Consider the following 12,500-nt stretch of genomic DNA (forward strand, 5'->3'; position numbering starts at 1 on the left):
CCCCCGCAAGGTGCGGTACGCTAGCAGGCCGATTAAAAAAAGTGTACCCTCTCGTCCTTTCTTGCTTCCGTTATGATACGTATGCCCAGTAGTACGATAATTGTTGGTCCATCGGGGAGTGGCATGATGCAATTGACCGAAGCTCTCTTGACAGAAGGCACTGTGTTTGAGGGCAGAACACAAGGAGCTTTGCCCAAGAAAAAAATTCTCAGCAGCATGGGTAAAATAAAGCCGCGGCTTGTTACAGTGAGGCGAGAGATCTCAATTATCACATGGCCGTAAAATTAATTATTTTTTTGGATCCTGTCATACAACAAAATAAACCAGATGCCACAATCCACGTGCGAGTCTTAATTTAAACACGAGAAGACCATGGTAACTTTCTTTGGCAAATATGCGACCAGTAAATGCATGAAATCGGACCGACTTTTAACTTGCACTTCTCTAATTCCTGTGCATTTTTAATTGAACGCTTGGTGTTTTTGGGTTTGCCGAATTTATTTATTTTATTTAATCACTTTCACCACAACAGAGAAACAAGCTGTGGTGGGGATCGCACAACAGAGCGAGGCTCCAAATTAAGTGCGCCCTTTTTACCCTCCCAACCATGGTATACCACGGAAGACAGACCACACAACCGGGAACTACATGCCCTACTCTTTGCGACAAGTGTGTGGGCTCTTACGTCCCACAGGATTATGAACATTGAAGGGTTGTGAGACGGGACCTCCGACTGATCGTCCTTATCCGAGAAGTGTAGAGAGTCTAACCATTTGCAAATGTAATTACAAAGGCAGCACTTTCTTCTCAGTTATTTAAAGATCCTGAGTGTTGGTCCGGCCGGAGTTGAACTCATGATCTCCTGCGTGACAGCCAGGCGCTCAACCAACTGAGCCACGGTCAAAAGGAGAGGGAACTAAAAGTAGTGAAAGGAAAAGCAGAAGTCGGACATTACGAAACTAAGTTTGAATGACATAGAGATAGGTTTCGTTTCTTCGTTCGTTTTCTTAATATACAGAGTGTGTGAAGCGTAAGTAGAACTCGGTGACGTCGGCCAAATAACTTGCGTGTAACGCAAATGGTTAGTTTCCAGTACTGCGCTTGTGTGCTACAACAAGTTGCAAAAATAGTGGAGACACTTCACCTTCTTGGGGTGTTATTAATTTCCCTATTATCTCTCACACTGCAGCCGCCCTCCCCACCTTATCAGTGTTGCTAGAAAGACAAAAAGATGTTGGGAACTTAAGCAGTCAACATTGAAAGGAGGAGAGGGGAGAGGAAGTGGGAAAGGTTTAAATTCTAGATATGGCAGGCATTGGAAGCTAGAAAAGGTGTTTTTGAATGAAAGTGTCTCAGCAATTTTGCAACTTGTTGTAGCTATTGTTTTTGCATGTATGCAGGAAATCGGGTAGCCAGAGGAAATGTTCGGATTTGTGTACTCTATTGTGTGTCAAAGGTAATTTCTGACTAACTGGGTAACATTCAACTTTGGTTGGACTTTCAAGTTTCAAAAGGATCATGTTTTCTATTTGTAACTCACTTGGAGCATCGATATGGAGGGACACCAAGCCTCGTCCTCCTCCGCGCTTAAGGTTTCTAGTCTGTTGAGGGTTACAAGTTCGTCGCTTGACCCTTGAAAACATTGGTATGTTCTTACTAAAGAAGTTTGTCGAGGTTATTTGAAGGATTTCGCCAGGAATGGAATTTTCAAGTCATTTCCAGACGAACTTCGGAGTGTGGCTCCGCGGGAACTTCAGCCCGCCAAATTGGCCAGTTGGAGTGACTTCCAAAGAACGCCAAATACAGTATATGTTGCTTCGACCTTTGGTTTAATTGCCAGGCTACTACGTCAAAGCGGTGGTTCAGCTAATGGCGTTCTGAATTCAGCTGTATTCACGCCGATTGTAAATCTCCTTAACTCCATTGCGTTAGACATGGAGCACTGCGATCCTATGTACTTCGCTTTTGGGCGGAAAAGTGTGCCCGGTTATTCAAGCCTCTGAGAAACTCTATTCAGAACTGGCCGAAAAATCACGGTCAATTGAATTCCTGGAACTCAAACTAAAGAACCTTCAGGGTTAGGTTGTTGATCTTGAAACGAGTTTAAGTGATTTTTCTTCTTCAGAGCCAACATGATGTTTGACTCCTGCCAACTCTCGTTCACAATCATCTTGTTGCAGTTCGATCCTGGAGACAAAATGCAGCCCAGACCTTGGATCGACAACCAGAAAACGACAAGTGGTAGCTAAGTGCAAGGAAGTGCTAGATTCAATCAGTGACATCTGAGACAAATATAAAGAATCAATTGCTTGCATTCTAGGAAACGGTTTTATTTATGGTGATGATGCTCTGAGAGAAATTGTGAGAAACCACATCTCGGAGATCATAAATATTGTAATGGACTCAAAGGGGTCGAAGAAAGGCTTTTCTGAGCTTCTGTCCTCAGAAACACACACTCCTGTTTTCCAGAGCATGAGAGTTCCAGATTGGGTGCTGCTGTATTTCAAGCTGCACACCAAGCTGCCTGATTCAGCATGGCAGATGCTGCTTAATTTGACCCAACTTGGAAAGACCGGGGTAAGTCCACTTTTGGGTAAAGGATGAGTGACATCAAAAACGTTCGTTCTCCTTTTCTATTTGTTGTTCTTAGTTTTGTGTACATGCTGCTGCTTTTTATTTATTGTGATTTGCTCAATGTAATGATTATGTATTTTCCAACAAAGTTGAATTACTATCATTTAATACTTTTATCAAGGTTACTTCCAAATAAAAAATTTGTCTAGTATTATGAGTTTCACAAATGAGCATTTTCAATTTTACTCAAAGTGACCTTAAAGCCAAAAGTAAATTACCGTATTTATTTGATCAAGCGCCCACCTTGCATAAGCGCCCACCCTGAACGTAGAAAAAGTTAATAAGCGTCCAGCCTCGAATAACCGCCCACCCCCAAGAACAAGATGGCCTGACATCCATCCAGGAAGCCCTAACAGCTTCTCGCGCGACTGACCCATTTATTTGCTGATGTTACGCTGTCGGATGTTGAGGAGGCAGCACCAGAACGTTCACTTATTGATCTGAGCGACGATGACATTGAAGTTGATTGAAAATTATGATAGCTAAAGAGATTTCTGAACAATGAACAGTTACAATTTATATTCTTTAACATTTTGTCATGTTTTGTTACAAAGTAAACTTTTTACTTACTGAGAATGGTAAAAATTAATTTTAATAAGCGCCCAGCCTCGAATAAGCACCCACCCTGAAAGTCCAAAAATTAAATAAGCACCCTGGGCACTTAATTGAATAAATACGATAATCACGATGGCCAAACACAGGTCCAAGATGACTTGATAAGTGTACCAGAACCAGGAACGAATTTTCCATACATTTATTGGTATCGACTAGTAAACTGAAAATAATACAAATACATACTCGCTTAAACACTGTGATAAACGCTTTAGAAACTTAAGATCATAACTCGCTATATACTCCACACGGGAAAGAAACATGCAAATCAGAATAAATTACCTCGATCGATATAACTACAGCTTAATTAAACCGACAAACCACATGAATACAGCTAAGGCGACAAACATAACCAAATCAATACCAAATTGTTACCGATGCGAAGAAATGGTATACAACTATTTTAAGAGGGTGCAATGAAACTAACATAAAGATAAACCAAAGAAAAGTATCACTCACATATGAATTCCACTACGCCGATGGCTTGAAAAGAATGAAATCAAAAAACAACTTGCACACAATTCCACGTGCTGATGACTAATAAAAGGGCGTGCGAAAAACTGAAAGACAACACCCGCTTTAACTGCAAACAAAAAAACCAAAGAAATCAAGTGATGTCATGCAAAAATAGTAACGAAACTATAACATGGCTCCCCTGAAACGTATCAGCGTTTTACTCAAGCTCACACAAAGCTAAAAATAATTATGGGTTAACTAATGCAAATGTTCACTGGACCTAAATCAATGTCACATTAATCAAGTGTTGAATCATTATAATGTTCATGTCAATGTTAATCTGCAGCATGGTTCCCTCGGCGGGGATCTACCCCAGGTCATCCACGTCCGTCTTGCTCTTCCCTAGACATTAACAGCACTAACTTGTGAATTGGACGCTCTAAGAACCGTTCCTCACCCACTCTCCTGCCCTTGCTATCACGTGTAGTTTCTCCCAAGGCAAGCTGAACTGTACGCACTCGTCCATCAATTCTAGGATTGACGGATGAGACTCGTGACAACTGCCATCTGTTGCGCAGTAGATGCTCGTCTCTGATGATCATGATGTCCCCAACGCAGAGGTTTCTATGGGTCTCAAGCCACTTCTGGCGCTGCTGCAAGCTGAGTAACAACTCTTCTCTTCACCGACTCCAGAACTCATTTGCTAAGTGTTGGACTCTCCTCCAACACTTTCTGCAGTACAAATCTGCAGATTGGTAACTACCTGGTGGTGGCAATACAAGTTTCGACTTCATTGTCAACAGGTGGTTAGGCGTCAAAGGGCTGGGCGTATTCGGATCATTTAGGCTGTCCACAGAAAGGGGTCGGCTGTTAATGATGGCCTTCACCTCACTCATTACGGTTCTGAGGGCTTCATCATCCAGCTGCAAGGCATTATCTCGCAAGAGCGGATTCAGGACACTTCGGACCGATCTTATCTGGCGCTCCCATACTCCACCCATGTGGCTGGCAGAGGCAACATTCATTTTAAAATCAACAAGGTCGCAGTTGTCTTCTAGTAATGATGATCTTACACGGTCATAATCAAGCTCTGCCAAAGCTTCCTTCAACTCACGACTAGCACCAACAAAGTTCATACCACGATCACACCGTAACTGACGAACTGGTCCCCTACGGCGAGTGACGAAAGGCGTTGATGAAGGAGTCTGTCTCTAAGGTAGACGCTGTTTCGAAATGTACTTCCCTTGAAGCCAGGCAGGTGAAAATCACCCCATATTCTTTCAACTCCTTTCTACCATTTTTGATATTCCACGGGCCAAAGTAATCCACTGCACAGTGTGTAAATGGAGGGGCAGGTTCGACTCGATCTTCTGGCAAATCTGCTATCTTCTGCTTTTGCGGTGCAGCTCGAAGCTTGCGACAAATGACACACCTTGTAATGTAGCTGCTGACTGCACCTGATCCTCCGAGAATCCAATACCCATTCGCTCTCACTTCATTTAAGGTTATACCCCGACCTTGATGTTCGGTGTTTTCATGGATGTGCCTAATTATCAGGGTGGTCACGTGACTTCCTCTGGGCAAGATGATAGGAAATTTCACGGTATCTGGAAGGGCAGCTCTTCGTAATCCACCTCCGACTCTCAGAATTCCTTCCTCATCAACAAAGGGGTCAAGCTTGTGCAATGGGCCAGCTTTCAAGCAATCTCTTCTCTTAGTAGACTCTCTGCACCCAACAGAACAATTACTTGGAAGCATTTGGAGAGAGTTAATTTCCTTTGAAAAATGAGAATCTTCGACTGATTTAAGTATTGCTTTCTCTGCTCTTTGAAGATCATCAACCATAAGTTCCACTCTCTCTTTGCTCTATTCTTTCATCTTTTCTCTTCGAACCTTGTTCACAAACAGGAAACAAAGTGCGATCACCCTCTTAGCTCGATAACAATCTGAAAACGACCTCAATCGATCTTCCACGGACACTTTCATTTGGACCGCTGACGAAACTAGTGCTGTAGCTCTTTTAACTTCTGGATCATGATCTGACAATTGGTTGGTCTCTTGGACGTCCTTTTGGTCGCTTGACGACCACTGGCTTTCATCCTTCTACAGGAAGTCAGGTCCGTGTGTCCAAGAGAAGTTGAGGAAATTGACTGCTCCTAACACAGGACGAAAAATTGGATTTGCTGCACATTTGATCTTTGGCAAAGCTTAAGTCAAATCTGGAATCGCTTTTGACTTTACCTTTGACGCACGTCAAACGTACGGTCAAATCCATTACCAATTTGCTTATGCCTTTGACCATGGTAAAGGTCAAGTCAAATTCGTAACAACTTCGACTTCACATTTGACGCGCGTTAAATGTGAAGTCAAATCTGAAGAGGCTTTGTGCGTTCCTTTGTTACTTGACAAAGGCGAAGACAAATACGATAGCATCTTTGACTTCACGTTTGACTATCGTCAATTGTGAAGTCAAATCTTAACAGGCTTTCCTACTTTGTTGATACTTGCATTGCCAAAGGAAAGACACAAAACCAAGGCAACGCTTTTGGGAGATTAAACGATTCGGCAAATACGGAACACTGACCGTCGTAGAGTGTAAGTTCGCTTTCCTCCTTTACCCCCTCGGTGACATTTCCCCCATATCCCCTATCACGAACACGTACACATTCAATCTATTGCTTGAAAAACGTCTACCAGTTGCAAAACGTAGCCTGAGTTCACATTCTTGTCGATTTTCGCTTTTCCAAAATTCAATGAGCACTAGTGCCAAAATTCCGTCGACCTCAGCAAAGGAATGCTTCCCCCAACCCTACCTCTCTACAAGGTCCGAAGGAAAGACACTGGGGAGAGGGTTGATTCAAGAACTCCTTTTCTGGGATATACAACAGAGCGGGAAAATGTACCTTCCGAAAAGTTCGTCGGTAGCTTGTTCTACTTGTCGTTTTTTATTCTTTCGATATACTTGGAGCATCTTACTTTTGTGAAAACGTACAGCCGGCTAAAAATTATGTTTTGTGAAAGATAAAGCTCTCAGCCAAGGGATAATGAAGGTATGCAAGACCGGACACTGAACATACAACTCAAAACGGTATCGAAAATTTACTAGAGACAATACAAGCAAGGTCAAAGATAGCGATGGGAACGGGAGAAGCCAGTGGCAAAAAAAAAAAAAAAGAAGTTGGGTACGTATACGTTATGACATTTAGTAGTATTCTATTTGGTTCACGTAACTCAAAAGCCAATCTAAAAATTATTAGTCTTTTTCATTCACTTTTCATATCACAGTTCACAACAAAGCCGCTATGCTTCATACACGTAAGTTATCCTTTTTGCCGAGTGTAGGTTTATAGCAATTGAAGGATTATCACTTTGTGATTAATTTCTACTTTTAAATAATGGCAGTAAAAGTGACAGATAATTTCCCAGCACGTTACACTGGATTTCAAAAACAAAGGAAGGGAAACTGGAAAAGAAAAAAAAAAAAAACAGTCACTATTTTTTAATGAAACAGTGCACGAATTTCCCGCCTTTCTGGCTGTATAGCACAATACAGAGGACTTGCATTGGTGTTCAGAATAAGATAACATCCCAGAATATGTCTAACACCATCTTACATCTTTCTGTAATAGATCTCTGAAAGCTCTCTGTGCCACTATGCCTATTGCTGATCATTTGACTGAAAGTCTCAGAGTATCTGTTTCATTATTGGCTTTATTCCAGCCAATCTTTGAAAGAAATGATTCCCAAGTGCATGGTGAGTCTGCAATGGGTAAAAATATAATAAGCCACAAGAGCTTTGTTATAATAAAATGGATCTAGTTGCAAATAATCCTTTACCAAGCTTGCTGATCCAGGAAGGAATCAGGAAGATCATAAATTTTCACAATGAAATTTAAGACCATTTGGAATTTATACATCTTATACCTCTTTACCTCTACATATTATTATTTTCTTATGACTTAACTTTCAGGTAAAACCATCATGAATGCTAATGTGAAGAAGTTAAATCAAAATGTTTGAGGGAACTCTCCCTTATCATCTGTACTAGAGAATGTTGTTCACCAAGTGGTGGTGAAGATAAATCTAGGGATCTTGGGTATTTCAGTATCAAAAAACGTTCTGTTTGATTATTAGCAAAAAAATCAAAGTAGCTCAGATTAACCCATTGACTCCCGGGGGTTCCCCATTGACGAGTACCGGTTTGGGTGTCAAAAGGTTAATTAAATTAATTAACGGGGACATAAGTTTTGAGTGATTGATTAAGGAAAAATAAGTGTGACCCTGTCAATGTCTAATCTAATCCCCATGAAAACACACTGATTTTGACATTTCAAGTGAATGTACATGCAGAATGTATGTATGATATATAACAATGAATTAATGACAGACATTTTACCTTTAACTTTAATTTGCAAATTTATAAAGCCAGTAACCCCTCAATAGTACAAATTAAGTAGTAAATACAGAAATATTGGAAACATTCTGTACCATGGACAAAGGCAAACAAGGATACATCATAAGAAGTAAGATTATTCAAAAAATAATTTTATTATTTTTTTAAAACATGGTTGAAAATAATTGTGCTTTTAGGTTAGCCAGTTATGTTTCAGGCAGGGGTACATTGAAACTTTGAAGAAGAAAACAGCAGAGATTCAATCACAACAGTACTGCCATTGCTTGAGGAGCATCTGCATCTAAGAATGCAAGGCTATTTCTTAATTAAAGCACCCACATTTTTTTGCAAACAATAGAGTATATGTCTGCAATCATCGGTTATTGGCAGCAGTGTGCACCCTAATTACATTAGTGCATTTGTCTTTTCATGAAGTACAGATGTGCACCTGTCATATCACTATTCATTAATAAAGCACTACTTAATATGTGCATGGTATCAACTTTCTGTAGGAGAAATTAAGACCTCTTTTTATTCCCAAAGATGCAACGACAAAAACAGATCTGAGCAGGAATGCAGAACATTATTTTACACATGCCAAGAAAACTACAAAGATGTCATGAGGTAATAGCCATTCTTACAGTACCCCATTCATTACTTATACATGCATGTGTTATATTAACTAAAGAACCACTTACACCTAGCACAAGAAATGAGATGCACAATTTGCTTTCCCCATTAAATCCTCTCCCTCCATCTACTACCAATAAGATAATCATAGGTTGTGCAATTGAATTAAATACTGCACTTCAAGAAAACACCTAGCAGCCTTTACTAAAATTACAAGGAAAGGTTACGTTTTTATACAAACGTTGGCCGTGTAGCACTTATATTTTAAACAGAGTTAACTGAATAGAGTGTAATGTGAAGTGCTAGATTTCAATCCCATATGAACCATGTGAGCGTTAGCCCTACAGATGGAAATGGGCCCACACAAGGACAGAGATAAACTCTGACCAGGGTGGGAATTGAACCCACGACCTTCGGGTTAGATCTCCGCCGCTCTACCGACTGAGCTACAAGGTCAGACGGGAGTAGGCCGTGGGAACTGAAGATGTTAAAGTCACAGCAATGAATATGTACAAGTACAAGGAAATGGGCCAACGTTTGTATAAAAACGTAACCTTTCCTTGTACTTGTACATATTCATTGCTGTGACTTTAACATCTTCAGTTCCCATGGCCTACTCCCGTCTGACCTTGTAGCTCAGTCGGTAGAGCGGCGGAGATCTAACCCGAAGGTCGTGGGTTCAATTCCCACCCTGGTCAGAGTTTTTCTCTGTCCTTGTGTGGGCCCATTTCCATCTGTAGGGCTAACGCTCACATGGTTCATATGGGATTGAAATCTAGCACTTCACATTACACTCTATTCAGTTAACTCTGTTTACTAAAATTAGAGTCCTAGTTAGAAGGCATATACTATTGTTATTAGCACACTCGTCTTCCCCCTGGGCAATTTGGATTAAAAGGGTTAATTTTGTATAGGTTTTATCTTCAGGGCCTGTTGGTAGAACAAAAAGTTGAAGAAGGGAGATTGTCAGCTAGTAGTGTAAAATGAATGCAAACATGTGTAATATTATATGGGTTTTAGGTGAGCTAAATACTCATTTTCTCAAAACTCCACTTGCCATAGGGTCTGTAAGAAGAAAATCGTTCCTAATTCTCTCATGCCTGTAAGGCTGCAGTATTTGCCCTCAAATATTAGAATACATTTTATTTGGTTCCTGCTTTGGTTCCCTTTGGTGAGGACTTTGAAAACTAAAGAAATTAATACACTGAATTTGTAAAATCAATGACAACTGACAGGTAGAAAACCCCACCCTTTACCCTTGGAAAAGGTTTGCGGTTTACTGATTAAGAATGACATCATATTGTCCTCGATCCAGCGCTCTAGGGCTTTTTTATACTGACCATCATCAGTATAAATCCACTTAAAATGAGAATTGAATTTCTGATAGTAGCAGCATTAGTTTTAAATGAAATCTTCACAGCTGAGCCGCTAAACGAAAATGATAGATTTGTACTAGCAAAATATTCTGCACTTTTGCGTACAACATAAATTACCCTTGTTGAAGGGGGGCATCTTGGGTTATTTGCAGCGCAGATTCCTTCCCCAATATTTTCGCAAGGAGTGTCATTAGATGCAACGTTCACAAATTTTGCGTTCCACCACAGGTAGCCCAAGCTCGATATATGTGTATCTGTACTGTACTTTTTTATGCAAGAGCAGAAATATAGGGGTTTGTACGGGGAAAACGGCTTTTCTCAAAATTTAAAAAGTATTTACGATTTAAAATTTAAAAAAAAAACAGCTTACCTCGCTTCAGTCTTCTGTTTCTTTGTCTTTAGTACGGGTTTCTGGGTCCATTAAGATCGATTTAGGTGGTTTTTAGTTCCTCCTCTTTTCCCTCTCTATAGAAGAGGGACCGAAAACCACCTAAACCGCTGTTAATCGACCCAGAAACTGAAGCAAAGACAAAGAAACACAAGACTGAAGCGAGGGAAACTATTTCTTATTTTAAAACGTAAATTTGTACACATGTTTTTTTACTTTTGCGAAAAACCATTGTCCCATACAAATCTTAAAATTCCTACTCGTACATAATATAGTACAGATACACATATATCGAGCTTGCGCTACCTATGATAAGAGACAGAACCTTAATGGTTTACTGATACTCTAGATTTCTTTGTGTCTTTTCCTTTGTGTGGTTAAGGAAGGGATTTGCATCATGGAAAATTAGCTCGATTAGTCTGTTCGAGTCCAAAATAGAATCCTTTTAGATCAAAAGAAAGACACTAACATAAGTTACCGTTCCTTTCTTTGTTGTAACAGGGCATCAATAGCCCATAAAGATCATACGTAATAGCTCAGAAAGCGCTGGAACCCGTTCCCTGAAAAAAAAAATGCTGATAAATATCGAACATACAACCAGCAGTACTTGCCTGGTGAGGGCCGTTCAGGATTTAGTGGATCGGCTAAAGGTTTATTAGGTTTATATTTGGGTACCCTGCGGGCTAGTCTTGACTAAAAGGTCGAGGGGGCTCCGCTCACAGGCCGGGTTAGTTTGGTTGACTGTAAACCAATGAATTCTCGACGACCACAGCATCTTCTCTGTTGTGGTTGCTCTGATTACACAGCGACCAATGACCTTTACTATTCACATAAACGGAGAAAAGACTGATTGAGAGTGTCCTGAACTTCCTTCTTGGCCCTAATCTGCCACTCTGGTTTTTTTCGCCGTCGTCGTCTGTTTTTTATATATCTGAAATGCATACAGAGACACTACAAATGCTGGGAAATTTGAGTAAAGTGCAGAAAGGTGGAAATTCAGCATGGTGAAGTTATTTTGCCTTATCCTTTAATTTCACAGAAAGTGTGTCGATAAAAGAGGCCATTAAAATCAAGCAAGAAATTGTGCTGAAGTCTTAATTCGTAAATGTCATCAGACAACTCCGCAACTGGTGATAGTGGTGATAGCGAAGAGCTTGAAAACGAAGAAGAAAGGAAGAGGAAAAGGAAGTTCATGACAAAGGCTGCCTTGGTGGTCAACCCAGCTCGACATGCTGGTGAGATCTTTGGACAGAAAATCGTTGCGTTGAAGATCCGCCTAGGTGGCCTCATAGGACAACATAACAACAACCAGAAAACTTGTCAGGGCGGCGTATTGCCCCGTAAGACGCCCCGCAGTGGGCAATCCGCGTTGTTCCGCAGTGCTTAAAACTTGGTAACATTAGCGTTAAACCAGTATCAGAGATTAAGAGAGTTTGACCAAGGAAACTTGACCGTCATACCGCCCAAAATGATGTTCCTAATCTATTGGAAATCTTAAGTTGACGCACTTGCTGACTATCAACTAATAGCCATGCTAATGCATATATAGAGAATGTCTGGTTGCCTTCTATGCACAAATAACCATTCTTTGGAAAAAATCTGTTCTGTGCAAAAAATGCAGTAGAATAGCAGCAGAATTTCACTGTTTTTTTTTTAAAGAGGACTTTCTCGGCTTTTGAAGTGGATTTAGGTGACTTCAAAAGTTCACCTAAGAAGCCCATCAGCATACTACCAGGAATCCTGCCTGATACCTGATACCTGATTGACGTGCTGCTAAACCATTTATTGGGTGACCGATTGTGTGAGTTGGAGAGTTGCATTTTATATTACTCATAAAACAATGGCCGTCTCATTTGAAGAATACCAATTTTTTTGCACCAAGAATATCAATAGTTCGTTGTTGAAGAAGTCTTAACTTCTATCTAGGAAATAGAACAATTGGAACTTACATTTATTTCCCGGCACGTAATAAAAATGGGAAAGCCAAAGTCTTTTCACCTCACACTGTCAC

At 40.5% G+C, this 12,500-nt stretch overlaps 1 long non-coding RNA gene and 1 pseudogene across 1 annotated transcript in view; both read left to right on the top strand.

The window, feature by feature from the left end:
- The first annotated feature begins 848 nt into the window (after positions 1–848).
- LOC138005978 (uncharacterized) overlaps positions 849–12,500 on the top strand; it is a 23,596-nt pseudogene continuing 11,944 nt past the window's right edge.
- LOC138008318 (uncharacterized) overlaps positions 6,167–12,500 on the top strand; it is a 6,893-nt gene continuing 559 nt past the window's right edge. Inside the window, exons 1-3 of the long non-coding RNA XR_011124230.1 lie at positions 6,167–7,456; positions 8,639–8,719; positions 11,529–12,500. The exon at positions 11,529–12,500 is cut by the window's right edge and continues 559 nt beyond it. This is a non-coding gene — a long non-coding RNA (uncharacterized lncRNA). The remainder of the gene's footprint in view (positions 7,457–8,638; positions 8,720–11,528) is intronic.

Source organism: Montipora foliosa, chromosome 6, assembly GCF_036669935.1.
Source record: "Montipora foliosa isolate CH-2021 chromosome 6, ASM3666993v2, whole genome shotgun sequence".
NCBI lineage: Eukaryota > Metazoa > Cnidaria > Anthozoa > Scleractinia > Acroporidae > Montipora > Montipora foliosa.